Below are 17,233 nucleotides of genomic sequence, written 5' to 3' on the forward strand. Positions count from 1 at the left end.
CTGCTGGTTGAAGGCCTAGGTGGGGAAGTCAGAGATGGAATTAATAGGAAATCTGTTGACGGCAGCTCGGATAGAATTAGGGACCTGAGGAAAATTGCCCAAACTTTCAACAGCTGGAGACTGAGTGCTGAAAATGTAGCATGCGGCTAAATTGGCTAAAATAACAAATTTAATTTGAGTCAGAGAAAGAAAGCAGCATTATAATGATTTCCAGGTAAAGTACCCTCCATTTAATGCAGTGATGGAATCTTTATTCCAAGGAGCATTATCAGGAAAGCTGATTATTACTACCTCTGGGCCTTTTGTTTCCCTCTTTTGGAGTCTTGCTATGAGCTCTGTGTACCATATTCAGATTTGTGTGTAGACCTATTTTGAAATAATGAGTCTTTTTAAAAAGGAAAAAAAGTAAGGGTTTGCTTATCAGTTTACTCATCCTGCAGGCAGAATTGTACTGCTGTGGTCAGCAACTGCTTAGCCCAGCAGGCCAGTTTAGCTCTACCACACGTTTTTTATTTGCTTTGGGCGCTAACCACAAAAAGCTGAATTCTGTAGTCTGTTTAAATTGAACGAATTAATAAATATGCTTGATATACTTACTGTATTATACATATTGTAGGTATTATTTTATTAAAAGCATTATAAGTGGGCTGTGACAGAGACAAGCAGCAGGAGTATTTGGGCAGCCTTGACCGAGGTGCCAACAGCTGGCTTATTAAGGAAACAAAAGAGAGCAGTTGGGTTTTTAAGAGACTGTGACTTGGGGGTGCTGCATGGAAGAAGGCAACCTGGACTCGACCCACCTAGAAGGTGTGCTTCAGGAGGGGAAGAGAATTACTCCTCTGGTGTCTCCCCTTCTGGGGAGGGCCAAGGGCTGCACCCACATGAAGGTGGCAGGTGGAAGAATCCTCCGTGAGAGTCAGAGGAGGGAAGAGTGAGAGCATGGGAGAGGAAAAGAAAGCTGTGCTCCTGCAGAAGCATTGTGAGAATGTAAGAAAAGCCTGCTGCATCAGACTGCCCTTTCCCCTCCTGTGATTTCCAGAGACTGGTATCCAACTGTGGAGGAGGCACAGAATAGCCATTGTGGCTGGTAGCCACTGATAACTATCTCCTCCATGAATTTTTCCAATCCTCTCTTGAAGGACTGACCAAACTGGTTAACATCATTGCCTCCTGTGGGAGTGAGTGCCATAGTTTAACTCTGTTCTGCATCTCCCAACATCTGTTTCTTTCCTCTGTTCTGCATCTCCCAGCACAGCACTAAGCTTTACTGGATGTCTACAAGTTCCAGTGGCAGGAGAGCAGGACAGCAACTTCTCCTTACGCACTTTCTCTTTGCTGTGCACAATTTTATTGCACTTCCATCTACTGCACATCACCAGATCAATACAGGCATTCTTCTCTCTTTAAAATATGATTGAACTCACTGCGACACACACGTTGAACTCAAAAACAGTCGCATGCAATGTGAAGTGGAAAAGCTTATACAATTTGTCTAGTCATGAATTTTTTCCTCTTCTGTGTGGGAGCAAGCCCTTCTCCACCCCGCTATTAAGAATCAGGTGGTATTTTTCCCATCCTCCATTTTTTATCACCCTGGAATTTGACACAGAGGAATCTTTTGCTCTCCCCTTCCCACCAAAGCAATAGTAAATATAGATGCAGAGATATTTGCAAGATGGGAAAGAGGCAGAAGGAGAATATATATATTTAACTTTCAAAGTGTGCAATCTCAGCAGTGGTGCAACCTCAGTGAATGGAGTTCAGCCCACAAAGAGGTGGATTCTAGCTCTGTGCTAGAATCCTCAAGTTTCAATATCACATAGGCAGAGATTAGCGTATGAGCATCCTCAGAGGGGACTTTGATGCATTCAAATGCTTCCAAAAGACACTCACATATCCGTCAGCCAGCATCACCTACATATCTCACAGCAGTCTCCCTATCTGGGCATTTCACAATGACAGCATGAGGCCTTTTGAAAACAACAGTAAGATGTTTCAATGGCACTAAGCAGTCAAAGTTTCAGTCTCCAGTTTCCTCTTTAAAAAAAGTAATACACTGTGCTCATTTGATCAGACCAAAGCTAACTAATTTTGGAACAAGTTGTTAGCTTAAATGTCATGGAAAAGTAAATAATGAGAGACACATACAGATCTGAGGCTGTCTGTCTTGTGCTGCAATGACCGTGGAATACATAGAAGCAGAACAGTAAGAGTTTGGCAGACCCCTGCTGAAATCAGCCTTCCAATTTCTCAGTAGCTTCAGTGGGTCTACTCTGAGTAGGAACTGGCATTGATTACAAGCAACTGCATGCACACACATTAGTGAAATGCTGATTTTTCTCCCACTTTTTTTTCCTCTGAGAAAAGAAATGGTTTTCAAAAATTATCAAAGGGAAGAGACAATTTCAGTGAAATTATTGCGAGTGGGATGCATAGTCGTTGTCAGGCTTACCAAGTTTTTGAGGTGGTTGAGGGGTGAGTTGTATCCAATGAAAGAAAGAAGAAAAGCTGTGGGGTGGTGATTTGGATCAGAAAGGTAGCAAGTAACAGACAGCACTGACTGGACCCTTTGGGTGTGTCTTCTGAATGTTCAACCACCACAACTGAACATTCAAAAGGAGAATTCTCATTCATAAGGGCTCATTATGCAACTGCTGGCCATCCTTCACCCCTGTTGTGGGATTCTCTCATTTAGGGCTTTAATTTACAACTGCCACCCTGGGACAGACTTGTGACCTGCCAAACAAATATAATTAATGCTCAGGGCTTAAGCAAACAAACAACAGGGGGATTCCCTCGCACACAGCAGACTTCATTATCATTTATATAATAATATAAATTATATACTATCCGAGTCACACCCATTGCCCCGCCCCCTTTGGCCTCTTGCCCCGCCCACCACCGGCCCCCGGCCTCCCAAGAGCGGTTTCCTGCAACTGACTTAAGGATATGTATGTGTCGCAACTGGCCTAGAGGTTGTGTAAGGCTGGCCTGCTACATGTTTTCACTTGATCTTTCATTTTAAAAAATAAAATAAATAATTGTCCAATTATACACCATTGGGGTTTATTAGTTTATTGCTGAAAGGTTTATTATAAAAAAGGATGGTGGGAGATGGAGGAAAGGTCTGCCTAAAAATAAAGCTTCAGCTGGAGAGCAAAGGCTCCAAGGCCTGCAGTAAAGAAGAAAAAGAATTAGGGGAAGAAGTGGTGTGTGTTTGTGGAGGGAGTGCTCTTTGCGACCCAATCAAAACACAAAAAGAGAAGCTGCCACGGCATCAGCAGCTCTGCCGAAAATAAAAACTCAAACCAGATTACAGCATGCAGCGGGAATACACAATACGGTTAGAAATAATGCTTCAGCTGTGAGATCTTTAGGCGGTGGAAATTAGGGCATAATTTAGTATAAGAGGAATGCGGGAGTCAGCAGACTCAGGGTGGGGGTGGCGGGGAATACATGGAGAGATGGAAGGAGAGACAGGAGGCCTTAAGACAGCTCCCCACCCCACCCCCAAAGCAGCAAAAGGCAGGGAGGGATGAAAGGAGGAGACGAAAGGCAGAAATGGGCACCTCTGCAGTTGCAAAAGATGCTCAAGGAATGGCCGGAAAACAGATGTGAAAAATGCAGCCAGCCAGTGCAGAACAGGAGTTTCTGATCATCTCCTAGCCCAGGGGTCAGCAAACTTTTTCAACTGGGGGCCGGTCTACTTTCTCTCATAACTTGTGGGGGGGCCAGACTATATTTGGGGGGGGGGAGAGAAGAACAAATTCCTATGCCCCACAAATAACCCAGAGATGCATTTTAAATAAAAAGACACATTCTACTCATGTAAAAACACACTGATTCCCAGACTGTCCACAGGCTGGATTTAGAAGGCAATTTGGCTGGATCCGGCCCCCGGGCCTTAGTTTGCCTCCTCATGCTCTAGCCTCTCCCTTGGGAGAGTTGTGCAGATGAGGCCCAGAAAGAGAAAAGGCAAGAGGCTACTGCATCTTGTGTAGATGGCGGCCCCCTAAAGACACCTTCTCTATGTCCCGTCCCACCCCCAACCCTACCAACACACACACACCGCCCAAGCTGGAGCCAGCACAGCCAGTCACCATCTCTCAGCCTAGGTCTACCATGCAGAGTTGTTGTTAGAGAAATATGAAAACCACCCTCACTTCTTGGAATGGTAATAGAAGTATAACAATGAGCTCAAGGTGGTGTATGCTTCTCTCTCTCTCTCTCTCTCTCTCTCTCTCTCTCTCTCTCTCTCTCTTTCTCTCTCTCTCCATTTTATCCTCACAACAGCCCAGGAGGTAGGCTATGCTGAGAGACTGCACCTGACCCAAGGTCACACCCAGGAAGCTTTGCATCTGAGTGGGGATTACAAACTTCATCTTCCAGATCCTAGTCCAGCACTCTAGCCACTACACCACACTGCCTCTCAATAAACCAAGTACTGAAATAGAGGACGTGAACACAAAGGGAATGGGAATGGGTTTTGGTAAAGAGCCAGTTTATTACACACCCCCATCAATAACCTTTCATTTGCAATTTGCCATCTTATCTAGCTTTGACACTTATCACCCAGTCTCAACTTATGCTGGAACTGTGATGGTGTGTGTGTGTGTGTGTGTGTGTGTGTGTGTGTAGAACCCTTTGATTGTGTGATAATCCTGTCCGCAATGCCTGCTTCCCCTGTTCAATTCTGGATACAGATAGTGGATGATTGCTCCTTCCGAACACCTCAGAGAAGGAGAAGGAGCCTACCTGATAATCTTGTGGACACAACAGGGGTTCAAAAAAGGCCCAAGCAGACCCCCACCTCCTCAGTTTATTGAGCTGCGCTGCTGGACATGTGTATGCCTCACTCACACGGCTTAAAAGTATCTCAGCACTGCAAACGGTTTAACACCTCCTAACAAAAGCAAACCCACACTCCCCAAAGTGTGCCGTCTCTTGCCAGGCAAAAATAATATATAAATATATAAATTGACCGGGGCTTAATCCAGCCATCGATGCAACGGCACTGCTGTGTGGATTCCATTGACATAACCACTCAGGTTTTGCCTCCGGCCAAGATCACCTCAAACAAGGTGTGTGCCCCGCAAACCGCAAAGCTGTATTGACTGATATCGCAGGTGTTGTTCCTTCAGTAAGAAACAATTATCGAGAAACACATTTAGTGAGAAAGAGGATAATCCAGAGATCAATGGCATGGATGTGTGCCAAACTGGCTTTCCAAGGATTTTTGAGCCCGACTCACCTGCTCTTGTTAATTTGGGATTATGCTCCTACATTTATGTTTGTGAGAGAGGGCTATTGTTTTTTAAAACACAGAGTGTGTTGTTTCTTTTCAAATTCACAGCGGAAGCAAAAGCTCTCACAGTGTTTGATTTTTTTCATTTTCTTAGGGTGGTTGTCAGGCAATAACACGGACATATTTTTATTTTACAGTTATATTTAAATCCTGCCTTTCCCCCAGGGAGCTCAAGGGGGTGTGTGCATGTGCCCCCTCCCCATTTTCTCCTCAAAACAACCCTGTGAGGACAATCTGCTTTTCAGAGGTTAGGCTGAGAAGCACTCACCGGCCCAGGGTGAGCTTCATGGATGAGTAGAGTTGACCCCTAGTCTCCCAGGTCCTGTTCTGACGCTCTAACTACCAACTACCGTATATACTTGAGTATAAACCGGCTTTTTCAGCACATTTTTTTGCTGGAAAAGCCCCCCATGGCCTATACTCGAGGTGGGTGGCGGAGGGATGAGCGGCGAGAAAGGAGCCAAATGTCCATTTCCAGCCTACGTCAGGATGGCCGGTGAATGCCTTATTTCAGAATGCCTTGTTTCAGAAAAGGAGTGGGACTGACAACAAGATAAATTAGCAGAGATAGAAATTAAATCACGCTAAGTATGCTTCACTTTTTCAGACACAAACTGCTAGCCCTCTGCAAGTGCCGCAGGAAGGCAAAGCCCTCCCTCTGCTTTGCTTCCCCTGGGATTTCATGCAGGGGAAAGCGGCTGGAAGAGAGGAAGATACTTCTCAAGTTGGCTTGGTGAGCAGCATGCCGAGTCAGCGTGTTCTTGTTTTCTGGGCTGAACATACCTGCTGGGAACCCCAAAGGCACCCCCACCAAGACACATGCATTGCCCCTGCCTTGATGGGAACCTCTGTGATCGCCATTCTCCTGGAAGCCTCTGGGCCAAAGGCCATTAGACATTTGGCTCCTTTGTATCTGGTCCCCACGTCAGTAACACCTAGTAGAATCTCTGTCCTCGTATCACAGATGCTCCACCTTTCTGTCCCCTGCCCAAGAATCTTTGGGTGTCTGTGGCAGTGGGTAGACAGGGAGAAGCAGAAACTGATCATGACATCACCATGAGAAAGGGCAACCTCGTGTTGTGTCTCCCCTGGCTGCTTTGACTTATCTCATCCCTGATGCTGTAAAACCGAGGCTTTCACATCCACTCCTCTCCCACCACCAATGGTGAATCATTGGTGAACAGTGGTGGGGGAATTCTTTGCTTAATGATGTCAGGGGTTTGGGAGGGAGAGAGGGATCTCAACACAGAGCTGCAATTTCCACTGGAAACCCTGTGTTTCTGATTATGGATGGGTCTACCCCAAGTTACTATGGGTAGAAGAAGGTGATAGAATTAGAACCCATTTTCACAGACCTGTTCCATCTGCAAACACCAAGATTTAAAATGCAGTCTCATCCTCATTATAGTGCTCTCTTATCTAGAAGCCACTGTTGATGCAAGTGACAGTATGTAGCGTTGTGATGTTAACCAACAAACCACAACCAAAGCCATAATATGGAATATAGAAGTGCATCTTTTAAAGCCAAGTACTTTCCTCTATGAACTTATTTACTCAGCTTCACATACACAAATGCCTGCTTACACAAAAGTCCTCACCCTCTTAATGGCTGATGGGAAAAGTGGAACAATATCAGACCAATGGCAGTTTACTCACTGACCACAGGTTACCATCATCCCTTTGTTAGAAGAGCAGTTATAGCTTTCATGCAGCAGGGTACTGCAGGTATTCATCTGCATTTTTTAAAATGAAATTTTGCATTTATATGTATTCTTAAATGTATTTCTCTCTCCAAAGATGTGTTTCTTAATGTATGTTTCCTCTCAAAGCAAGAGTCCTAACAGGAACTTTGATATGATTTTGAGCTGAACATTTGGGAAGCGCAAGAGCCAGTGGATAACCTGATCTGCACATTAGCCTACGAGGCGCAGACGAGGTCAGTTCATCCCGGAATTTGCAAAGATTACATTCCTCAGGCAGTCTCTCTCTCTGCCCTGGCTCCACTTAAAATGCATGTATGAATCTTATTCTATCTAAGAAACATTTAGAAAACGACTGAAGAAAACACTGGGGATGACATTTTTCTAGGCATAAGGGCTCCCCCCCCATGAGGAAGGGGATATTAATAGAAGCAGCCCCCCACCATCTAAAATGGTACAATCCAGGAAAGTCTTGACTCTGCTGGAAAGCAGACTCTTGGATATGCCTAGTGGCAGGTGGGGGTGGTCTGGGGCTCTAGCCTAAAGCCTTATAGGATGGAAAACAATAGCAGGATTTGCTAGTCCGGCAAAACACAAAGATGAACGTGTTGCTGGTCTCCTGGCCTTTAAACAAAATTAGATCTTCCCACCATGAGTTCATGAATCAAAGCTTTATGAAGAACCATCCTTTTCAAAATTGCTGGCTGTATTCGATGCAGCTCCTTAGTGGCTTACCCTATGAAGGATCTTTATGGGCAATAAAGCCTGCAAACTTTTACATAGCATCAGCTGCTCTTCCTGGGTCATGATGAAACAATAACACCATAAAAACAATAACAAAATTGTCCAGTAGCACCTTATAGACCAACTAAGTTTGTTGTGGTATAGCTTATACTGGAACAAACTTAGTTGGTCTATAAGGTGCTCCTGGACAATTATTTATTTATTTATTTTTATTTCAACTGCTTCAGATCAACACGGCTACCTACCTGAACCATAAATACACTCAAGGCTTAGAAGCCGCTCTTGTCATATCCAACCATGGCGGGGTAGGCCTGTTCCAGAGAGCAACTCAGAGGACAGACTGGCCTCTCGAGGCTGCTCTGCCTATAAAGTAGCTTAGCTCTCTAGTGAAAGAGCAACACCAGGACAGAACCAGCACCCATCAGCTGGAAATAATTCACCCATCCCAATTTGTCCTCTGTGAATTTTGAAGGCAAATGCTTCTTGTTGACACCAGGTGCAAATAGTCATCAACTCTGATAACAACATTAGGGTTTCACTACCAACAGTATGGCGGGGGCCATTAAGATCAGTAGTGACAGCTGATATTTAACAGTAACAGAAAAGCTGTGGGGGCCACGGGTGTGTCACTATTTAACAGATTCTAAGAGCTGACATGCAATATAATTTAGTAAATTTGGATCTACAAGAGATACTTTCTACAAGGTGGCTCGGTAAAACTACACAGCTTCAGCAGTTCTTTACTAGTCCATCCTTAAATCTAAATAATATTTTCATGAAAATGTTGGATACCATTTGTTGAGGATTATGATGATGGTATTTCCGAGTTGCTGTGGCTTAACCCCATCGTCTGTTTGACCTGGAAGTGTTAAAGTGCAATACTATGCATGTCTACTCAGAAGTAAAGGCTGCTGAAGTTCACCTGGACTTATTTTTTAAGATAGTGTGTATAGGGTTACATTGAACATTATTATTTATTTCTCACATTCCTACTCCACTTTATTATTAAAAATATGACTCAAAAGGTCATACAATAACAATAAAAAGTTATTGGAAACTGGGTAAGTGGGACAATAAGTTTGGTGTGTGGGAGCTACCTGATGCCCCTCAGGTGTGAAGGAGCTGTGGGTGGGAGGAAGGATACTGTAATTCACCGTATAATCGTCACCACCGCAGAATCGCCGCACCCCATTTTTCTGGCCTCAAAATTGGTTTCAAAGCTTTCACCGCATAATCGTCACAGGGTAACTTCTGAGGCTCTGCTAGGCATCAGGACCCGTGCTTTCCTCCTCCAGCCACCGCTGCCCCTGCACCCCTCGTACCCCACTGTGTCGGCCATGAGCTCCCAGGCCGCTTTGGCTGCTTCCCTGGGCTTGGCCGACTCACAGCAAACGGCCAGGAACTACTGCGGGGCTGTTCCACCCAGGGGTGTAGGAAGGGGGCAGGCGGTCCGCCCCGGGTTCCATCATGGAGGGGGGGGTCAAAAAGGAACAATTACTGCCCTACTAGGGCGGTTAATTAAAACCTTTTTTTAAAAAAAAAAGATTGCCTGCTCCAAAGGTTTATATACACTATACACTATACACTTATATACACATACACTAGGGATTATATAGCTATATCTGAAATTTCATGCATATCAGTTAATATCTTGACCCTCCTCCATGAAAATAACTGTTTGGCTGTTTTCATATGTCGTGAAGGTTGAAATTTCAATTCAGTGGAGCCAAAACACAACCCATCCTGTAGATTTAAGTATCTGTCCACAGTCGCCTCATTGTTATCAGAGGCCCATAATCCACATTCCTTTGTAAGAAAATACAAAATAACATAACACTATTTTTGCAGGCAAAATAAATAAATCAATGTGGGTGGGTGACAAGAAATTTTCCGCACCGGGTACTACCTGACCTTCCTATGCCCCTGGTTCTACCTTGCCCAAAGAGCAAAACAAGGGTGATAAGGAGTCTGCGCTTGCGCCCCGTGATATGCCGCCCAAGAAGGAGAGGCAGTGGGCGAGCAACCACCTCCACTGCCCGTCTGTGACCCCTTCCTCTGCCTCCACCCCCAGCAGAACCATCTCCCAGAGGCTGGGTGGGTGTAGGAAACAAGGACCCCACCACCGTCTCCAAATAAGCTGCCACAGGTGGTGGAGGCAAGCGAGAGAGGCGGGTGTGGACTCAGGGACCAGAAGCCGCGATGAAGACGGCAAGGGCAGAGGGGCATTAATCCAAGAAGCCAGGCAGCCCTCTGGGGCAGCAGCAGTGGCAGTCGGAGCTCTGGCGTGGAACATGGCACAGATGGGGACTTCAAATACTGGTTGCACCCCCCTTTTTCACATCACAAATTTGGCATAAAACCTGCAATGATTATGCTGCAAATTATGGTATGGAGTCAGAGAATGATGAAGTGTTGGTTAGTTCAGGGTTTCAATTTTATTCTCAACCTGATACATGTCAAAGGCAACTATCCCTAAAAGCTCATAGCTTTAAATACAAAGGAAGTGTCTGGATGCAGTGGGGTGGTGAAGAACCCCATCCTGGTAGACTGTGTGATTTCATTTTCTCATTTCTCCCCAGTATTAAGTTCTGATCTACACATTTCCACATCTATTTGAATTACTGCTGCTGCTGCTGCTACTACTGCTATTTAAAAATGCTCATGAAAATCCATCAGCATTTTAGGGCACATTTTTCTGAATGCACACATTTTTGCTTGCAATTTTCCCCAATCTAATGCTTTTTTTAAAAAAATGCCACTTTCATTATTCTATGCATTTTTATACATGATCACCTCTGATATTCTCATTAGTTTACATGTTGCTTGGCTGGAGAACTGTTCTGCAAAATTCAGAGAAGGGTGAACTTGGAAGTTCAGCCATCCTTCAGCTTCCAAATCATTCTGGGGAATGTGAATTAGGTAAGCTTGCAATAAACATCAAACCCAAACAAATTTTGTCTAATCCAGGGGCCAGCAACCTTTTTCAGCAGGAGGCTGGTCCACTGTCCCTCAGACCATGTGGTGGGCCGGACTATATTTTGAAAAAAAATATATGAACGAATTCCTATGCCCCACAAATAACCCAGAGATGCATTTTAAATAAAAGGACACATTCTACTCATGTAAAAACATGCTGATTCCTGGACCGTCCACGGGCCGGATTTAGAAGGTGATTGGGCCGGATCCGGCCCCCGGGCCTTAGGTTGCCTACCCCTGCCCTAATCACTCCCCATGCCTCCATGCTCGCCCAGAGACCAACATTTATGGTTGCCTTTTTCCGGTTTTGAAGATATCATTCGCTAGCTTGGAATGTCGGGCTCAGATTATAAACACCTGGCTGCCTCTATGAACACCTTGGAGGGTGTGCTAGAGGATTGGAAGAAACTTTGCTTTTTAAAAGAAGCTCCTCAAAATTAAATGTTCTGCTGCTTTCAGGCCTCTTGATTGCCCAACTAGGCTCAAACGCTGAACTTTAGAACTGGCAATGCTTACTGGCAAGACAACACCACCAACCATGTGTTAATGCTGATGGATGCACTTCCTTGGTGTGCCAGGAGCCTTTCGCTCGCCTCAAACCTTCCCCCATGCACCCAAGGCGTATGATCATCAGCACTCTCTGGCTTCTTCTGTCATGTCCAATTGCTTAACCAGCACCGCTTCGTAGTCGGGATGCTTTGCTTTGAGACTGCTTCAGCTGATTTAGCACGATGCTCTGCTGTCCACCGACAACTCCCTCCCCGCCCGGATCCTGAGGCTTGGCCAGCCCTCAGAGACCAGGGCCCCTCCAATGTTTTAATAACATTTTGCTCTGCTGGTCTAATTAACTCCGTCACTGTATCTGCAGTCAGATAAAATGCTCATTTCACACCACATTAATTTTTATCAGCTGAACATTAAGCAGCACAAAGCTATCTATGCTTGGTTTAATTTACATACTGACGGAAGCTACAAAGCATTACGGCAACTGACTGCAAAGCAAATCAGTCGAAATGGCACCAAATATGGCAAAGGAAGGAAGGAAGGATAAAAGAAAGGAAGAAAAACAAGGAGTAAGGAATCAACAGATGTTGACGGCTGCAGCACAGCCTATGTCAGACGTTGGGAAACCTACAGCACCTGTTTAGCTAGAGATGGCAGAGAAAGAATAAATACAGGAGTGAGTCCTCTATCAAAGCAGCTCCAACTTACTTAAAACTTCTGTGTGTCCCCAATCTTAAGGCTTTCAACTCCAGATTTTTGGCAATGTAGGAAGATTTTCATAGGAAGGAATCCCAAAGGTCATCTGTTCCAACCCCCTGCAATGCAGAAATCACTGCTAAAGAATCCCTGACAGATGGCCACCCAAGCTCTGTTTTAAAATCACCAGTGACAGTCGGTGCACCACCTTCTGAGGTAGTCTGTTCCACTGTTGAACACTGTTGAACTTTATTACCATCAGGAAGTTTAGTTGGAATCTCCTTTCTCATCTTTTGTATCCACTGGTTCAGGTTCTCCCCTCCAAAGCAGCAGAAAATAAGCTTTCTCCATCCTCCAGGTCCAGCCCTTCATTTTGGACACAAGTTCTTTGCTTCAGAGGGAAGGGTTGTGGTTAGATGATCACTGACGCAGGGAGGAGCCTGGTGGTGCTGGACTGTCAGCAGAACCTGATGGAATGACCCGGTCTCCCATCTCTTCCTTGAGAAATCTCCCTGGGCACTAGGGCAGGCTCTGCCAACCTAGTTCCCTCCATATGTTTTTGGACAGCCATGGGGCTGATAAGAATGGTAGTCTGAAATATCTAGAGGGCACCAGGTACACCATTTCCCTCTTGTCTATTGCACTTTTCTACCATCATGGAACTCCAGGCAGCATATATTCCTGGGCTGTTCTCTTTCCAGGCACTCGGCAGACCCTTTTTGGTTCAGCAAGGGGGCTGCAGCCGGTTATGCTCTAGAGCAGTGGCTCCCCATCTTTCCTTCAGGCTCCTGCCACCTTGGTTCCAAACTTATATAGTGCCCCTACCCTATAAAAAGGGACACAGGTGGCGCTGTGGGTTAAACCACAGAGCCTAGGACTTGCCAATCAGAAGGTTGGTGGTTCGAATCCCCGCAACGGGGTGAGCTTGGTCCCTGCTCCTGCCAACCTAGCAGTTCGAAAGCACCTCAAAGTGCAAGTAGATAAATAGGTACCGCTTCGGCGGGAAGGTATTTTCGTGTGCTGCTCTGGTTCACCAGAAGCAGCTTAGTCTTGCTGGTGACATGACCCAGAAGCTGTACGCCGGCTCCCTCGGCCAATAAAGTGAGATGAGCACCGCAACCCCAGAGTAGGTCACGACTGGACCTAATGATCAGGGGTCCCTTTACCTTTACCTTTACCCTATAAAAAGCATTATTCAGAATAGCAGTTTGCACAATCCACTAAGGAAGGTAACAACATAATGAAATTTAAAACAGTAATAATTAAATGCAAGAAACAATTAATTTGTTTGAAATCCAGTTAAAACTATTTAATTTAATTAAGTCAACAGAGTGGATGAACTTGATCCAGTGATATCAGTTTTTCAAAGTCTGATGGTCATTTGCACCTTCAGTGCCCGCTGCCTGCCTTGCCTCTTAGCACCCTCCTAGGTAATCCCACCCCCTCCGGGGTTTGGGACCACTGACTATGGGAACCACTGCTCCAAAGCAGCAGTCATCAACCTGGTGCCCTCAATATATATTGGATTGCAACTCCCAGACTGGCTGGGACCTCCAAGCCACAGTTCCAGCGAAATATGTCTGCCTTAAGTCTCCTTGGTTTCAGCAGTACTGAAGACTGGGAAAATACAATGTCCCAATTTTAAAAAGCACTGCCTGATGTTCTGACCCCACCACTTCTGCCATGACAACCTAGTCACAGCTGTGTACTTATTGCGCAACTAAACTTGGATTAGTTTGGAAGAACCTGGCCTTTGCCTGTATTGCTAAACACTCTCCTCCTCCTTTTTGAGGATTTGCTTTTGCTTCCAGTTCCCTGGCCACTGCTGAACATTCAGCTCTTCCTCTCCGGCACGAGTGTTTTGCTCCGCAAAGTGCAAGAGGTCACCAGCACTGCAACTCCCTTGTAAGCAAGAAAGCACAACAAAGGCCTTCAGGGGAGGTTGGAGGAAAGAGCACAGCTGCATTGTTAATATGCAGCGCATAATGACATCCAAAGTGGATCCTGGAATGTTTTAGATTTTCTTCCCTCCAAGAGGGCTGAGAAAGAGCTTCCACCATAGCCAAAAATGCCTTTTGCTCACTGCCTCTTCCTTCCCACTAAAATAGCTCCTGGTGCTCTCATAGTTAACATGATCGGTGACATTTGGAAATCACACAACCAGCCCCCTTTGCCCACCCCATTGGTTCTCACACTCACTCGCTCTAAATTCACTTAAGTCAAGACCCTCACAGGGCATCTTGGTCAAATCCTCCCCAGGCCCTCCAGGATGCTATCACTTCCCCCAGAGATTAAGGAGGACAATGATTGGGCTTTTGTTCACTTCTGAAGAGCCGGACAGGTCTGCTCTTTCATGCCTTCCATTCTGTGCACCTTGAAATGCAGGTGGCGATGGTGTGTTTGTGTGTGTTAGGAGGGGAGGAAGAGAAGTGAGACACTTCCAGCTTCAGTGCATCCTCCAAACAGTGCAGAGAGTTCATTATAGAGGCTGAGCAGTCGCTGAGCGTAACTCTATTTGGAAACAAATCAATTTAAAATGTCATATTAATTATTTATGAATGCCGACATCAGCGAGGATTCAGCTCAAAAATGCGGCTGTGCGCTGCCCATCGGCGCCTCCCTAATGAATGTGGCAAGGCAATGGCCAGGTGCAATTATTGGCTCATTCCATGAGTCAAGTTCCTTCTCCTCTTTGCTCCTAGACATCACCAAGGGCTCCCAAACATCTTTTGGCAACCTACATTTACCCTTATTCAGTAAGTTCAGGTGTGGGGAACCTTTACTCCCTCCTTATTGCTGTCAAGTCCCAGAGCTGTCCCTACCAAGCGTTCAAAACTCCCATTGTTCTAGGCACATTTTGCGACAGGGAATTTCATTAGCGTGAGCAGCTTCTAAGCTCTGGGCTCAGTACTGCGACTAAGATTTCAGATTAAAACTGCCAAGTGGAAGGAAAGGAGGAACTTTTTTCTGCCTCCCCACTTCCAGCTTCTCTCTGAAGACTGGGAAAAAGACCATCTTAAGAATATAAAGGGGGTGGGCAGGGGAAGGACTAGACCATGCGAAAAATGAACATAATATTTTAGCTGCAGTTCATTCATTTTTAGCTTTGTATTCTTGTTATAAAAAAGTGCGCCTAGACATTCTGTTCTCGCACCCATAACCTAGGTTTACGTGCCACTTAGCTCCTAGCTTTCATATCTCAGTTTCTAACACTGGTCTCTACCATAACACTAGAATTCATGAACATCAAAGGAAGTTGAATATTGGAAGATTCAGGACAGACAAAAGAAAGTCCTTTGTTGTTAAACTATGGAACTTGTTTCCACAGGAGTTAGTGATGGCCACCAACATGGATGGCTTTAAAAGAGTATTGGACAAATTCCTGGAAAGGCTCCTGATGGCTACTAGCCTTGGTGACTATGCTCTGCCTCCACAGTCAGAGGCAGAGGCTTCTGGCTGCCTGACACTGGAGAACACAGCAGAGGAGAGAGACTCTTGAGCACATGTCCAGCTTGCTGGTTTTCCACAGGCATCTGGTTGGCCATTGTGAGAACAGGCTGCCGGACTAGATGGGCAACTGGCCTGATCCAGCGGACTCTTCTAATGTTTTTATGTTCTTTAGGCAGAGTAAGGCAGGTGCCATGGGGCAGGGGCAGTCCCCCACCATTCTCCTTGGGTCCCCCTAAGCTACCACACTGCCCTCAGGTATGGTGGAAGATACTCTCCCATCACCATGGTTACAGTCTGGATGGAGCCTGCCTTTTCCCTCGCCACCCTTAAATATTGTTCTTGCTTGTGTTCCAGGGTGAAACCCACCAACTTTGAGCTCAGTAAATTCCTCTGCTAGAGATTCACAGGCAATTTCCCCTCTGCCACATTCCCAGCCTTTTTCTGAGCGCTGGGTTCTTCCGCCAGTCGTGTCGCTTGACTTCTGACTTTTGATGACCAAGATGGAGAGTTGACGGCCAGGCGGCCGTCGGGAAGAAAACATCACATGGTTGCAAGAGAGCAACGATCAGGCTTGACAGGTGGGATGCTGCTCCTGTTCTTCTTCTAGATGCCTTTTTGACAGCAGCAAAATGGTTTCCCTGCTTTCCATCTCCAGCAATATGACAGGGGCTCTGTTTGCAGGAAGAGACAGGCTAAGCTCCTCTTCCCCCACCCTCTCTGCTTTGGTCTACTACAGGCTTCAAATCTTAAACTGGCTGAAGCTTTGAGGAAGGGGGTAAGATAGGTCCTTGCAGGCTTTTGCAGGGCTGTCAGGTAAAAGTTATCTCAATACTGGCAACAACGTAGAGTCCTTCAAAGCCCATTGGCAGCAGGCTAGTTATGTAGGTACAGGACAGGCTGCGTGGCTCACACAGCTTTGTCCTCCAATACAAGGGTTGCCTCATTCTGCCAAATGATAAGGCCTGACTTGGGCTTTTGCAATCAGTAACTATTAGCTAGCCCCATATTCACATATATTTGGGGTGCCCTTTCTTCCCTCAAAATTGCAATTATTTTGCTAATTTGATCCTGGTTTCTGAAAACCTAGATAGCTCATAATAACAGGTCACTGAAAGCAGAACTGAAATTGATGTGCCTCTCAAAAGTCTCCTCTGCAAGGATTATTATTATTCCCCAAAATTCTCTGACGAGGCAAATATTTGTTGGATATGTGATATTTAGCATTCACATTGACATCTGATGTGCTTGCAGACGTGGCTGGAATTTGACCTTATATGATGGCTGACATGCAATACACGATTGAATTGAATTTATTTTATTCCATCCATTCATTTAAGCAGTCAGGAAACCAACCAATTTCTATTTTTGATTTCCTATCCTCACCACTGGCATCAAATGTTTGACTTCAAAATCTGAATTGCAAAATGTGTCTAATTCTGAATTTACTTGAAACTGTACTGTTGGCTTAAGAGAAGCCCTGCCTCAAAACAAGAATTCACTTTGTGAAAGAGTTGTGGGGGCAGGGGTTGTTCAAGCAGACCTCAACATCATTAATTCATATGTCAAATCTTAATATAACAAATGCACCAATATATGTTTGTTATACTTTTATTTCACCATTGTTCAAGGAGCTTTAGGAAGGACCTGAGGCTCCCCTCGCAAAAACCCTGTGTGGTAAATTAGAATAAGATGGTGAGACAACCCCCCCCCCCCCCCCGTTACATATTGTGGAGAAAAGTGACTTCATTTTACTCCCCTCACAAAAAGTCCTAGGACCTATTTGTCTGTAATTTGGGCAGCTTAATCCATTCTGAAGGGCTCTTGTGCCTATAAATTTCAACGACTTTGGCTGAAGGGT

At 45.3% G+C, this 17,233-nt stretch overlaps 1 protein-coding gene across 1 annotated transcript in view; it reads right to left on the reverse strand.

The window, feature by feature from the left end:
* The window catches only part of RORA (RAR related orphan receptor A), a 359,488-nt gene that overhangs the window by 167,714 nt on the left and 174,541 nt on the right, over positions 1-17,233 (reverse strand). The gene's annotated exons all lie outside the window — the stretch shown is intronic.

Source organism: Podarcis gaigeae (genome assembly GCF_964106915.1).
Source record: "Podarcis gaigeae genome assembly, chromosome: 14".
NCBI classification, from domain to species: domain Eukaryota; kingdom Metazoa; phylum Chordata; class Lepidosauria; order Squamata; family Lacertidae; genus Podarcis; species Podarcis gaigeae.